Source organism: Pleurodeles waltl, chromosome 11 (assembly GCF_031143425.1).
Source record: "Pleurodeles waltl isolate 20211129_DDA chromosome 11, aPleWal1.hap1.20221129, whole genome shotgun sequence".
Lineage (NCBI taxonomy): Eukaryota > Metazoa > Chordata > Amphibia > Caudata > Salamandridae > Pleurodeles > Pleurodeles waltl.
Window position 1 is genome coordinate 843,782,257 of NC_090450.1, and position 14,680 is coordinate 843,796,936.

Sequence of the window (14,680 nt, forward strand, 5' to 3'; positions counted from 1 at the left end):
GGAATCTCTGCCCAGGAGAAAAGCTGGAGAAGCTGGAGTGCTGCCCCTTTGCCTGCGACTGTGCTTTGCTGGGTTGGCCTGCAGTAGCTACTTCTACCTGGGAGAGGACAAAGACTGACTTTTGTGTTACTTCCCACTGGTGAAGAATCTATAAGGGCTTGAACTGAGCTTGCCTCCTGTTGTTGCGGTCTCAGGGACAACAAATACTTCTCTCTAAAAACACTTGGGCTTTCTGCTGAGAGGCCAGCCTGCCAAGTGGTGTCCTAACCTGCCTCTGGGCCCTTGAAAGGTGCAGCTAGTGGAAAAGGGCAGAAATCCATGAAAAGACCGCCATGAGGGGAAATGCACCACCCGCCTGGCGGCTGCTAAACAACACGCCTCCGGCCTCGCAGCTAAAATCGACACTCCGCCTGCATCGCAGCTGGGAGATTGACACAACTTGGCTGGAGAAACGATGTGCAACACCCACAGCAGCTGCTGTTAATGACGCAAGCCCCCACAAAGAGTGGTTTCATGACACCATGCGACCAGATTTCAACTCAACATCGCTGGGTGGGGAAAATAAAGGCAAAGCCAGCCCGGACCCGAGGTGCCTGTCTGGGATTGGCGCATTGCTCTCTTTCAGGAGAGAAGAAACGACGCACTCTGACCCAACCGGAGGAGGAACGACACACGGTCTCACTTGTGAGTGAAAAATGGACGCATCACTGGTCTTTTCCGACACACAGTTGCCCGGGCAGCTTTATTTTGAAGCTACCCAGGTAGTTTTGTGAAATAACAGCATTCTCATTGTTTTCTCAGGATTTAAGACTCCTTTTAGATTCATAACTTAACTTGTGTATGTCAGATTTGTATCATTTTGGTCTTGTTTTGTCCAGATAAATATTACCTACTTTTTTAACCTGTGTTGTGCCATTTTGTAGTGGTTCACTGGGTTACTGTGTGTGTTGGTACAAATACTTCACACTTTGCTTCTGAAACTAAGTCTGCCTGCTCGTGCCAAGCTACCAAAGGAATGAGTGTGGCATTAACTGAGGGTGGTTCTCCTTTACCCTGACAAGAGTGAGGGTCCTTGCTTGGACAGGGGGTAACTTGACTGCCAACTAAAGACCCAGTTTCTAACAGTGACACTTTTGAACTTGTAAAGACATGCTGTATAGGCGTTTCAAGTATGGGAGAATACATGAATCTATGCTCGTGGAGACAATATTTGTGGTAGTATAACAGCTGTAAAATCCAGCCCACTAGACTATAAAACAGGCCCACAAACATTCATAAAAACAGCTCACACATGGATGTGTCAGGCAAGCCCTTTTGTACTGCTGGATTGTCCTGTAGGCCAGTTTGACTGATTGCAAGTGAAGAAAACTGAGCCATACTTATTTGTAACATGCCTCCTGTCAGAAAGTACGTTAGTACTTTTCAAAAGTGGCACCCTTAACATCTTAATAAATACACTCTAGCGAGGCCTCAACACATTTCTCTGAGACATTGTGCTCATGTAATTCTGTGTAGCATAATCATGTAGATTTACCTAAAAAGTCTGCTTTTAGTGTTATTTTCTCAGTGCATAAATGCTCTCTCTTGTCCATCATTGATGCAAGGATACATTTTGCAGTACAAAATGGTGCTAAATGCAGAAGAACCTAAAAAGCGAGCACAAGCCGCTGCTCACGCTTACTAAATGTATACTTGGATTTTCCCCCAACTCGTTCCTGGCATTTAGTAATAGTTTATACAATCATGTTATTATGTCTATTATTAGTAATTTGACATCAAATAGTAAAGCAGAAGGACCAAAGTTACTCTGATTACGCTGATATAACTGAAATTTCTACCAGGTCTACTGGCCTAGTAGAAACCTATGCTAAGGATCTGCTTTGGGTATCCTGTTGCTTGTGAATTGGGGTAACAAAATTCACGAGTATCTGGAAATGGTCCAAGGAAAGAGTGACAACTCAATAAAACCTTTTTCAAAAGTTGTTTTTGAAAGCATCCCTGTTGGAAAATGGGTTATCGGTAAGGGCAGGTAGGTACCTACACCTAGCAACAAGCCACTAACCTCCACCTAGGTACAGTTAGGTCTCAGTAAATTAATCCCAGCTCAACCCTTGGTAGCTTGGCAACGAGCGTCAAGGCTTAACTTAGGAGACAGTGTGTAAAGCATTCAAATATCACAAAACAGTAATTAAATAAAACACAGGAAACAGTTTAAAAATCCAAAACCAATTTATAAAAATAGTTTATATTTTTATCTTTAAAATGACACAAAAACGATTAAAATCGGTTCAGGGGAACCTGAGATATGAATTTTTAAAGTATTATTATTTTTCTAGCGCTTAGAAACAAAAAGCGCCAATCGGGTCATCTGGTTGCACCAGGACCGGGACAAAGTCAAAGTTTCAGGCCGACAGCGATGGAGCCCTGCTCGGCTACAAGTCGCGGGAGGCCTCGGTTGAAAAGTTACCTTCTGACTTAGTCTTTATTTTGATGTTTTTCTTCACCGGGACGAACCTGCCAGTTGAATCCGACCTCCTGGAGCCCTTGTCCGGATACGCGATGTGGGTTTCCTCGGTGGTGATTTCTACCTTCGGACTTAGTTGTTTTTTTCGAGATGAAAATCCTTCGACCGGGGTAAACCTGGATCTTGATCCGACGTCCGTGGAGCCCTTCTCGGATACGATGGCTGGGAGGTCCCGGTCAACTTTTTACGTTCGGACTTAGTCTCTTTTTCGGATGTTTTTCTTTACCGGGACGAACCACGAAGTCAGGCCGGGTCGCGGTTGAGGCAAGCCGGCTAGAATTTCCGCGGCGGGTCGGTCCCTCTCTGGAGCTTTTTTACAAAATTTGTCAAATCTTCTCCAAACTTCTGGGGCTTCACCCAGATGTTCTTTTAAGGTTCTTTTGGGGTCCACAGCTCACCCAAGGGTACAGAAGTTCTGTGATGGTCCTTGGGGGGTGCGGACTTCAACTCCCAGAATGCACCTGGCGCAAACTCCTTTTTGGCCACTGGGCAGTGGTCAACTGGTCTCTTTTTTAGGAGTTGGTGCAGGGGACTCTGGATAGCAATTTTTCACCTGTAGCAAACAGGGAGTCCCTCCTTGAACCAGTTGAAGCCAGGCAAAGTCCTTCTTGTGGTGAAGCCCAAGTGTGCAGCTGGTGCAGTCCTTCTGAGTGCAGGGTCCAGGTGCAGGCCAGGGGTCCAGCAGGGCAGTCCTTCTTCTCCTTAAGTTCTTTCTTCTTGAAATTTGGTGGGGATCTGAGGTGTGGGGGCAGGTCTGCCAGTTTTATTCTTGCTCCTGGGTGAAAAGCAGGGGGGCCCTGGTTCTCCAATCAGGTACAGGGTTGTCCCCCTGTAATGACCTCTTCCTGGGAAGTGTGGCAAAAATCCATCCCAAAAGGCAACAGTCTCTAAAAATCCAACATGGCTGAATCTGATTTTTGGAGGTTACATCTGGCTGAGCCCACCCACTGGTGTGGCTAAAAATCATAAACACACCCCTCTCCTGCCCTCTCCTAATCTAATCAAGGGGGCACCTAGCTGTCTGGGGTTGCAGGATGTGGGGGTGTTGCTGGGTGCTCCAGATGTCCTTCTCTGCCTTTGAAGACCAGTTTGGCAGCCCTCCCCCTTCCTGCCTCACCATCTGCTGAGGGGAGATTCTCTCCCCCAAGCACATTCCTTTGTGTGAAGCCAGGCCACATCACACCTCATCAAAGTAGCCTGGCAGAAGCTGCTGAAGGCTGGCCAATCAGAGCACAGCAGCAAAAACAATGCAGAGCTGAAATTGGCAACTTTTTAGGTAAAGTCTAAACTTTTTACCTGAACAAGTTATATTAAATCCAACAACTGGAAGTTGTGGGATTTATTACAACAATTAATTTGATACCAAATTCTTGGTATGTAACATTTAAGGAGACTTTAAAATTTAAAATAAAGTCTGCCCATTCTAGCCTATGAAGGCCATTTACTTCAATGAGGGAAAAACGAATTTGGCTGTTTTTACCTCACCAGGGCTTATAAATCTATTTTTATAAAGTCCCTGCTTATAGTTACATGGCACCCAGCCCTAGGGGCACATAGGGCACACCTTAGGGGTGACTTATATGTAAAAATAAGGTAGTTTAAGACTTTGGAAGTACCTTTAATTCCAAAGTCGAATTTGCATATAACTTTAATTTAAAAGCAGCCAGCAAGGCAGGCTTGCTTTTAAAATGACACTGGGCACCTCAGCAGTGCACCTAGGTGTGCACCACCTATGCTGTGGTCCCTAAACCTACATGCCCTACCATATACTAGGGACTTATAGGTAGGTTAACTTAGCCAATTATAATTAGCCTAATTTGCATATCCATTTTACACAGAGCACAGGCCCTGGGACTGGTTAGCAGTAACCAGGGCACAGCCAAGAGTCAGTAACCACCAGTACCTATCCAAAAAGAGTGGGGGTGATCAGGCAAAAAAAGGAGGACTTTCCTACAATCCCTATTTACTTTAAGGAAATTCAGGTGTCACCTTCCTTGTCATTTACACACCTACTGCACAGTGAGACACAATATGGGGCCAGATGTAGCAAAAAATTGCGAGTCGCAAAGGGCCGATTCGCTATTTGCGACAATGCAAAATCGGAAATGGGATTCGAAAACCCCATTTCCGACTTGCAAAAAGCGATGGGAGCCATTTGCGAGTCGCAACAGTTGCGACCTCATTTTGCGACCCGCAAATAGCAAGTCGCAATTTGCGAGTCGCAAAGCTTATGCAATTGCAACTCGCAAATTGCGACTAGTCGCAAAAAGCCCAGTTTGCATGTCCCATTTACCAATAACTCAGAGCAGGTGGTAACCATAACCAAAGCATAAAAGGAGACCCAGAAAGCATCTGGGTTACTCAAGATGGCGGACATATACCTGATAGCAGTGAGGAGGAGAGTCCACACCGCACAGCAGAGGAGGAGGAGGGGCCACAGACAGGAGAAGATATATAGAACAAGGCAGACTCTTTTCCAGCAAACTGAGGATGAGATATACGATAAATACCGCCTTAGCAGCGCAGCCATACTAGAATTAATAGATTTACTGAAACCACAGCTAGAACACCAGACTCTGCGTGGCTGTGCCATCCCTACGCATGTGCAAGTGCTATGCTCACTGCACCTCTTGGCCTCAGGGAGCTATCAGGTGGTCATTGCTGTGGCAGGTGGGGTATCCCAAAGTGCAGTGTCAAGGTTCCTCAGGGCCTTCCTAGATGCCTTAGTCACACACATGTCTCACTTCATATACGTACCCAGGAATGAGGCAGAAATTAACAGCACCAAGCTGGACTTTTACCGCATTGCCAACTTTCCCCATGTCATAGGATGTGCAGATGGGACACACGTTCAAATATGCCCCCCTGCAAACCTGGAACATATTTTCCGCAACAGAAAGTGTACCCACTCACTCAATATTCAGGTTGTTTGTGACGCCCATTATGTCATCACTGACATTGTAGCTAAGTTTCCAGGCAGTACCCATGACTCATACATTTTTAGGCATAGTGGGATACATCAACGCCTGGAACGTGGGGAATTTGGAGACGGATACCTTCTAGGTAGAGCTACATACACCTTGCAGACATACACACAGGTCACTGTGCACAACAATCAGGACTTCCTAACAGTGTACATTTTGTGCCCAACAGGTGACAGTGCATATGCTCTAAGGCCATGGATTATGACTCCGTTTTTAACACCCAGCAATGAATGTGAGAGGCGATACAACAATGCACATAAGAGGACCAGGAACATGATAGAGCGCACCTTCGGACTCCTGAAAGCAAGATTCAGATGCCTCCACCGCAGTGGAGGTGCCCTCCAGTATACCCCCATTACAGCATTCAAAATTGTGGTCGCATGCGCCATCCTCCACAACATAGCCACCCGACGTGGCCTACCTCTCACCCCTGCAGACCCAGATCCTGATGATGAAGAGCAAGAGCAACCACATCGCCATCATGGGGATCGGAGTATAGCTAATCAAGGCAGACTGAGACGGGAACACATTGCAAACCAATACTTTGGAAGGTACGTGTCAAATCCAACCATACGCACCTATTGACCAAAAACACCATTCGTTAAGTGGAACAAAAATAACTATTTTATTAGTGCAGAAATTGAACTATATACAAGTAATGAATGTCCATGGGCATGAAAATGCAAACCAGGCATGTGGCACATTGACGTCATGTGCCACTTCTACAGGACCAGGGTAATCTCTATGACCTTCGGCCCCTCCTGCCATCCTGGCTGGTCCCTGGTGCTTCTGCTGTGCTCTGCCTGGTACTCCTGAGCACCCTACTGTCAGTGGCAGAGACACTGCTCACTGTCGAGCCCTCCTCACTGTCCTGGGGTGTTTCCCCTGTGCCCCTAGACAGATGCCGTGCCTCCATCAAGTCAATGATGTGGGTGACACGTCCCAGGCCCCTAGCCACATCCCCAGCGAAATGGCCCATTTCCACCTGCAGCCCAACTGTCCTCCTCGACAGGCCTGTGGTGTTCATGGCGAGCCTGCCGATGGATGTGGCCATCCTGTCTAGTCTGTGCAGGAGCTGACGGTCCCTGCGCCACCCACCCTCGGCCTGGGCCAGTAGTCCTCCTGCCAGTTCCCTCATGGCTAGGGCAAGGTCCCCAGTGTTCGTGCATATCATGTCCATCCTGGAGTTCAGTTGCTGCATGCTGGCCTGGTTATTGCACACGAAGCGGTGCAGCACACCACTAATCCTCCCTAAAATTCTATTTTGTAGGCGCTGAACATGCAGCAGCTGTGCCTCACTGGTGCTGGGAGGTTGTTGGCCGGACTGCAGCCCTGATGTCCTGGACCTACGTCGCCTGCGCAGCGGTGGCTGCCCTGTGAGTTCCACTGTCTCACTCCTGCCTGTTGCTGGCGCAGCCTCTTGGGATACAGTTGCAGCAGGTGTGGATACTCCAGGGATGCTGTTGGCCGTGCAGGTGGGAGTGCTGGCGGGTCCTGAGGTGTCCTCATGGGGCTGGCTGATCTGAGTAGTGGTGGTGTCTTGTTGGAGACCTGTGGGACATGGGGAACAGACTGTCAGTGTCTACTATCTGTTGCACACTTCCTAATAAACATTTGACTATGAACTGCCTACTTGACTACATTTCCCATAATGCATCATTCTGGCGTTTGCTACCCTGAAATGGAGCTATCTTGGTTGAGCATGCCCCTGTGTACATGGTGGGTGGGGGTATGGCATTGATAGGGGTACAGGCATGTCACATGGTACTCACCGGTTGATGTGCTGGGCTGTGAGGTGTCCAGGTCCCCAAATCCGGAGACTGCCTCCTGCTCCAGGGTTTCCTCCACCCTTTCTTCCAGGGGTGTGGGTGGTGGCACAGACGATGGTCCCCCTCCTGTGCCTCTCATCTCCCGGAGCCTTTCAGCAATCCTCTCCTTGGTCCGGGAGCGGAGGTCATACCACCTTTTTTTGATGTCATCAATGCTCCTGTGGCTCACCCCCAGGGAATTTATTTTGTCCTGGATGTCCTGCCACAGCTGTTTCTTGGTGGCTTCAGGCACATTTAGGGCTGATTTACCAAACAATTCGTCATAGTGCTGACAGCATTCGTCTGTCAGTACCTCCAGCTCCCTCTCAGAGAACTTCAGCTTTCTCTTCCTTGGTGTTCCTTCCATGGCAGCTGCTGTTTCTCCTGTGTGCAGTTCAGCAGTTATAAAAGGGTGTGGTCCTCCCTCCTCCCAGGTGTATTAGTAAACTTCCTGGCTGTGATGACATCATCATGTGCCAGGAAGTGTTTCCAGAGTGTTCTGGAGTGGTTTCTGGAGTGTTCTGCAGCACCTGTAAGCAATTAACAAGCTAATCGCAATTTGCGACAGCCACTCGCTAATTGCAAGTTCGTTTTTTGCACAGTCGCAAAAAGCGACCTCGCAATCGGCGGACTCGCACACTGCGTTGTGAGTCTGGGTGCGAGTCGCAATTTCTGCACTGTTTTTTTGCCTGCATTTCGATTTGCGACTCGCATTTTGCGAGTCGCACAAACTCGCAAATTGCGAGTCGCAATTTTTTTGTTTGCTACATCTGGCCCATGGTCCTGTGATTAGATCAGAGGGAACAGGAGAGGAAAGAGACTGTTAAATTGCTTTTATCAAAAGAAGTAGAGAGGCACAACTATATATGGAAGTAATTGGAAATGAAGTTTATGTGTAAGGTTAGATGAGGAAAGAAAAAACTTGCAATATGTTCTAAATGATTGATGTGACAGTACTGAAATGTAAAAATGGGCAATGGTGATTTTCTTTATATAAAAATCCTTGTGATTGCGACCAATCAGATAGACTTGAAATTTCCAATCCTCCTTAAGAATATTAACATGATAGGTCTGGTTGTATCTCCAACTGGATTCTTATTTCCTGAACCAACTTACTAATAGGTAGATTTGTTTGCTAAATATGTTCCTGGTCGCAGAATGATTTTTACTGTATTGGAACCTCTCTAAGTGATCAGACAAGTATTGCAGTGCTGCTGACTTTTGGTCTACATTTTTAAATTAAATTTTTCAAGAGAAGACTTTTGTTTATTTTTCATAATCAAACAGCAAGCCAAGGCTCGTAGCTGTAGCTGGGAAGGTCTCCAAGAGGCTGAACACCTCTTCAGCAGCAAAATCATTCTTCAGTGCAGCAGCAAGCTTTGAGTAAGCCAAACTTGGTTTTCCTGCTCACCAAGGGTGCCTTCTCCCTTGGAAGCCTCAGTATCTCATCCTGGTCTTTGGAACGCAAATAGATGACCAACTTGTCCGCAAGTACTGGAAAAGATGGCATCGGTCTCTGTTAAAGCTTTGAGGGCAGGCTTCTAGGCACCAGGTCTCTCTCCAGGCAGGGCTCCAGTGGAATCCAGTCCTTGGTCATCAGCTGGGAATTTTGGGAGTCTGGAGACCTTTTGATTTTTGTCTCTCTATACGAGGATGGCACAAGATTCAAAACTTCACCCTTCAAGAGCAGATTCAGGGGCATATTTATACTCTGTTTGCGCCGGATTTGCGTCGTTTTGTTTTACGCAAATCCGACGCAAAGCTAACTCCATATTTATACTTTGACGTTAGACCCGTCTAGCACCAAAGATCTTGGAGTTTGCGTCATTTTTTTGCGTGGACACCTACCTTGCGTTAATGATATGCAAGGTAGGCGTTCCCTTCTAAAAAATGACTCTAAGGCATGTGCGCCTTATTTAAACTCCCGTGCAAAAATGACGCACGGGAGTGGGCGGGCCTGAAAAAATGACATCCAGCCGCTTTTGCGTCATTTTTTAATGCCTGGTCAGGGCAGGCGTTAAGGGACCTGTGGGCTCGGAAGGAGCCCAGAGGTGCCCTCCCATGCCCCCAGGGACACCCCCTGCCACCCTTGCCCACCCCAGGAGGACGCCCAAGGATGGAGGGACCCATCCCAGGGAACTTAAGGTAAGTTCAGGTAAATATTTTTTATTTTATTTTTTTGTGGCATAGGGGGGCCTGATTTGTGCCCCCCTACATGCCACTATGCCAAATGACCATGCCCAGGGGACAGAAGTCCCCTGGGCATGGCCATTGGGCAAGGGGGCATGACTCCTGTCTGTGCTAAGACAGGAGTCATTTCAATGGGGGTTGGGAGTCAAAAAAAATGGCGCAAATCGGGTTGAGGCCAATATTTTGCCTCAGACCTGACTTGCCCCATTTTTTGACGCCCAAGCTCCATTGTCCCCTACGCCGGCGCTGCCTGGTGTGGGTCATTTTTTTTGACGCACACCAGTCAGCTGCGCCGGCTAACGTCATCCAATAAATAAGGCGCCCGCATGGCGCTTTGGAATGGCGTTAAAATTTTTGACGCACAACTGCGTTGGCGCAGTTGTGCGTCAAAAAGTATAAATATGGCCCTCAGTCCCTAAAATGACTCCCACCATTCTCTAACTGCAGCAACACTGTTCCTTGACCTAGTCACTCCTTTATGGAGCTCACTTAGTAGAATTACTAGAATTGTTTTGTACCACCCGTGTCCGTATTTTTTTCTCTTTATTGTGATTACATTTGTACCTCTAAAGTCCAGTGGTTATATTGATTTTCTACTGCTTTGTGAGATTCGATCAAACCATCACTTCTCAGTGTCTTCTGGTGCTCTTGAGACTTCAGGCCGTTGGTAGGTACTTCGTAGGTTAGTTTTTGGCATTCACTATGGAGCATCAGGTAGGAGAAAAAGAACAGGAACAGTTATGTAACTGCTGTATTTGGACCACCTACTATCTACCTATGTTATTATTCTCTGACATTATGGACTAGTCATGTGTACAATTTATTTAAGACATCCATGGGAGTCATAATCATCTAATCATCTGTGAGTTGATTGAGTACATTTGCTGGTCTTCTCCCTATTACAATGTTTCCTCGTTACAAAGTCGTAGGTTTAAGAATCATATTCCTCTGCTTGCAGTTCTTAATCGGTTGAAAGTACTGGACTGAAACTGTTACCTTGCTCCAAGTGGGCCATGACAAGGGCTGAGAGGTAAGCCAGTATTATACTGTTTTTTTCTCAGGCAGCACACATCATTCTTTTTTAAAGTTACTTTCCATTAAGTTTATCAAATAACATTTCAACATTAAATTACATTTTTTAATGTGAACATAAGTTCAATTATTTCTCCAGCATTTCCCTACACAAAAGTGTGAAAAAGTGATTTTATCAATAACTATGGACCTGATTTAGATGTCAGCGGAGGGAATACTCCATCACAAATGTACATCTAACATATTACGATCCCCATAGGATAGAAATACAGCATACAGGAAAGCCAACATGTTTGTGACGGAGTATTCCTCCTTGCTGACTTCAAAATCAGGCCCTTGGTCTGTTCCAGCTAAATCCAACTTTTCCTACACAGTGAAAACAATTTCTGAGCTATTGTTCACTGTGAGGGCATCCTATCTCCAATGTAGTATGCCACATTTTTCATAAATTAATACTCAAGCCCCGTGTGTTTACAATGTACATTTTAGGGGTAACTTAGCTAACAAATAAAATTTGTTTCTTTTGCACATGCCACATTTACTTTTCTTGCAATGTCTTTCTTCAATTATTTTAAGTATGAACTAGTCTATTAATTAAAATTATGAAATGTTAAAATTATGTCCAGCCAGAACATAATGGTGCTCCTTAAAACCATGTATTTTGTCATACATGGTGTGAATGCACAATGTAAACCATGAACAACATTTTACTTTTAGGCCTCTGGTGAATTCTTGGCACCATCTACCATAACCTAACAGAAATACACATAAGATATTCAGATGAAACAATTCAAAATTGCATGTTTTAAAGGAGAAGCACACAAGTTGACTCTAGTCCTCTAATATATCTAGCTATAAGCAGTGTGCCCTACCTTCTTCATCAATATTATTTCTATTTCCCCTCAGAGCTGAGAGGATGGGAAGGCAAGGGTTATACGAAGGGCAAGATGACCATTTGGTTTAAAATTCAAAAATTAATTCAGAGTTTTCTATGGGCTAAGTTTTGATACTGAAACACAGAGAAAGAGCAGAGTAGGAGCTGGTGTCAGGCTAACTGAAACCATTGACTACTTTCTTATCAGCATATTTGTATTTGATCAGCCCTGACTCTCTTGTGCCACTAAAATCTATTATGCTAATGCCAGCTACTGAAAACAAAAACCAAGAACTGGTTGCAGAATCACAGCTTGCTGGCCTGAATGCCAGTGGATATATTTTGTGTGGGTGTAACCTTATCCCTACTTTGCTCAGATATATATGAATATATGAGAATCTTCAAAAAAGGCCAACATAGGTGTAGGAGACCAGTAGATTGTAAGAATAAAAAAGCGACGTGGTTTAAAAATATGTACCTGATTGGCAAGCTGATTCAATCCCGAGGAAAAATCAAATCAGATTAGATGTAGGGTCAACATCAGTTCTCTTCGATTCTAATGTTATTGTAAGCCAAACAATTTTAATAATCGGGAAATATGCTAAAAGCTGATCTCTTTGTAAGGCAAAGGTTTAGCAGTAGCATTAGGAATTTGTAATGTAGCTAGTGAAAGTGAAGAAACCAATTGAATAATCAAGTAACTCCCTTAGTACATTTCTATTTTGTTGGGGCATAAAATGGACCAATCAAGCTTTACTTCTGAAGGTTAGTGAAGGCTTACAACTTAGATATTGAATGAAATAAATATTTACACGAAGTAGCATCAATGACTAGTCAAGGTGCTATCATAGAAATACTAGGCCTTTGCATGTAGAAAAGGGAGGGTAACTAGACTAAGAAGAAACATAAAATATAAAGCTCCTTGCGTCTTCTAAGCGTGAGATGTGACGTCAAACATTACAGACATTATAAATTGAGTCTCTGTTTGGCAGAGATATGCACCTTGTCTAAGTAAGGATGTCAATCCTAGTCAAGGTAATTCAAAACACAACCTAATTATCATGTGCTCATCCTCTAGTAGCTTGGCACAGAGTAAGCAGGCTTAACGTAGAAATCAATGTGTAAAGTATTTGTGCAATACCTTATACAGGGACACAGAGAAAATACCACAAAAAGACTCCAGACCAGGTTAGAAAAATAGAGAATATTTATCTAAATATAAAAAGATCAAGACAATGAAATCCATTAAGTGGAAGTCGATTTATGAATGTTTAAAAATGAAGAGCCTGATTTAGATCTTGCCGGAGGGGAATATCCTGTCTGCAGTACTATGCCCCCATTATATCCTATGCCGATTGTACTAGGGTGGACGGAATTTCTGTCACATTTGTGACAGAAGGGGTCATTACAACATTGGCGGTAAAAGCCGCATACCACCATGCAGAAGACCGCCAACACACCGCCGCAGCTGCGGAATTATGACCCAAAGGCCGGAATCTGCCAAAATCTAGACACACACACAAGTCCGCCACACCAAAAGTCAGTGATAGTCTGGCGAGAACAAAAACTCCACCGTCACGCCAACAGGAATACTCCCACACTATCACGACCCACGAATCCACGCAGCGGTCTTTTAACCGCGGTATTCCATTGGCGGTACACACCGCCGCGCTCAAAATACACACACTCTTATAAAACACAACCACATTGGACAATTCAAAATACGCACACCTGATACACATACACACACCACTCCCACACACCCAATACAATATAAAACACACACCCACATCACCCACCAACCCTCACGACAACAATTGCGACTGAAGGCCACAGAGAGACACCGCCATCTACAAACCAGCATCCACAGGCACACAGCACCATCACTCACACAACATCCATGCACCTCACACAATACACCACTAAATATCACCCCACACATCACAACACACACCACCCCACACATCACCCACACCACCACATGGCACGGCAAAGACTCCCCAGGTTCTCTGAGGAGGAGCTCAGGGTCATGGTGGAGGAAATCATCCGGGTAGAGCCACAGCTATTCGGATCACAGGTGCAGCACACCCCATAGCTAGGAAGATGGAGCTATGGCGAAGAATAGTGGACAGGGTCAACGCAGTGGGACAGTACCCAAGAACTAGAGATGACATCAGGAAGAGGTGGAACGACCTACGGGTGAAGGTGCGTTCCGTGGTCTCAAGGCACTACATTGCGGTACAGAGGACTGGCAGCCGACCCCCACCTCCTCCCCCACAACTAACAACATGGGAGGAGCAGGTCTTGGCTATTCTGCATCCTGAGGGCCTTGCAGGAGTAGCTGGAGGAATGGACTCTGATAAGGCAAATCTTTACTATTACATCCCCCAACCTATCTGCATGCCATCACATACCCCCACCCTCGCCCTCACACATGTTGCAATATCACAAACCACCCATCCCAAAATCAAGCCCTGCATGTAATACCAAAGCATGGACACCCATTACCAAAGCATGGCCACTGCACATACCCATACACCCCACTAAACCATCATCACACAAGGTCCTACACAGGAATGCAAGCACTGGCGTACACGGTCACCCACCCATTGCATACCATGGCACACACAGATGCAATAATCATGCCTTTACACCCCTGTAGGTCACCTACCCAACGTCACTGGACAGGAAGGTCCAGACATGTCCACTCCACCCACAGAAGAGGCCCACAGTGAGAACCAGCCCGGACCATCTGGGACCTCGGGACAGCCGGTTCCCCTCACACAGCCACAGGCCACTACAGAGCTTCCCCCCTCTGGAAACACCAGCACAGCACCCACCCAGCGGGCCCATACCTCTGTCCCCAGGACACGTCAAGCAGCAGTGTGTCCACCACTACAGGGAACCCAGGCTAACCCACCACCCCAACAACAACAGGGACCTGAGGGCAGTGGTAGTGGGCACACGGTTCAGGGGACAGAGGCCCAGGAACACAGGGGAACTGGGAGGGCTGCTGTGTGACAGGGGGAGGACAACCCCAGGGAACCCTCTCTCCACGAGGCCCTCTCCAACATCATGGGAGTCTACCACCATTCCCAGGAGATGGCTATGGTACTGGCCAAGTTTCAGGAGACCCAGCGGCTGCAGGAGGATCAGTATTTGGGCTTCAGGGAGGAACTCAAATCCATCAATTCTACCTGGGCACCATTGTCGGGGTGCTGAAGGAACTCCTCAACACCAGGAGGGACACTGTGGCACTACAAGGGGC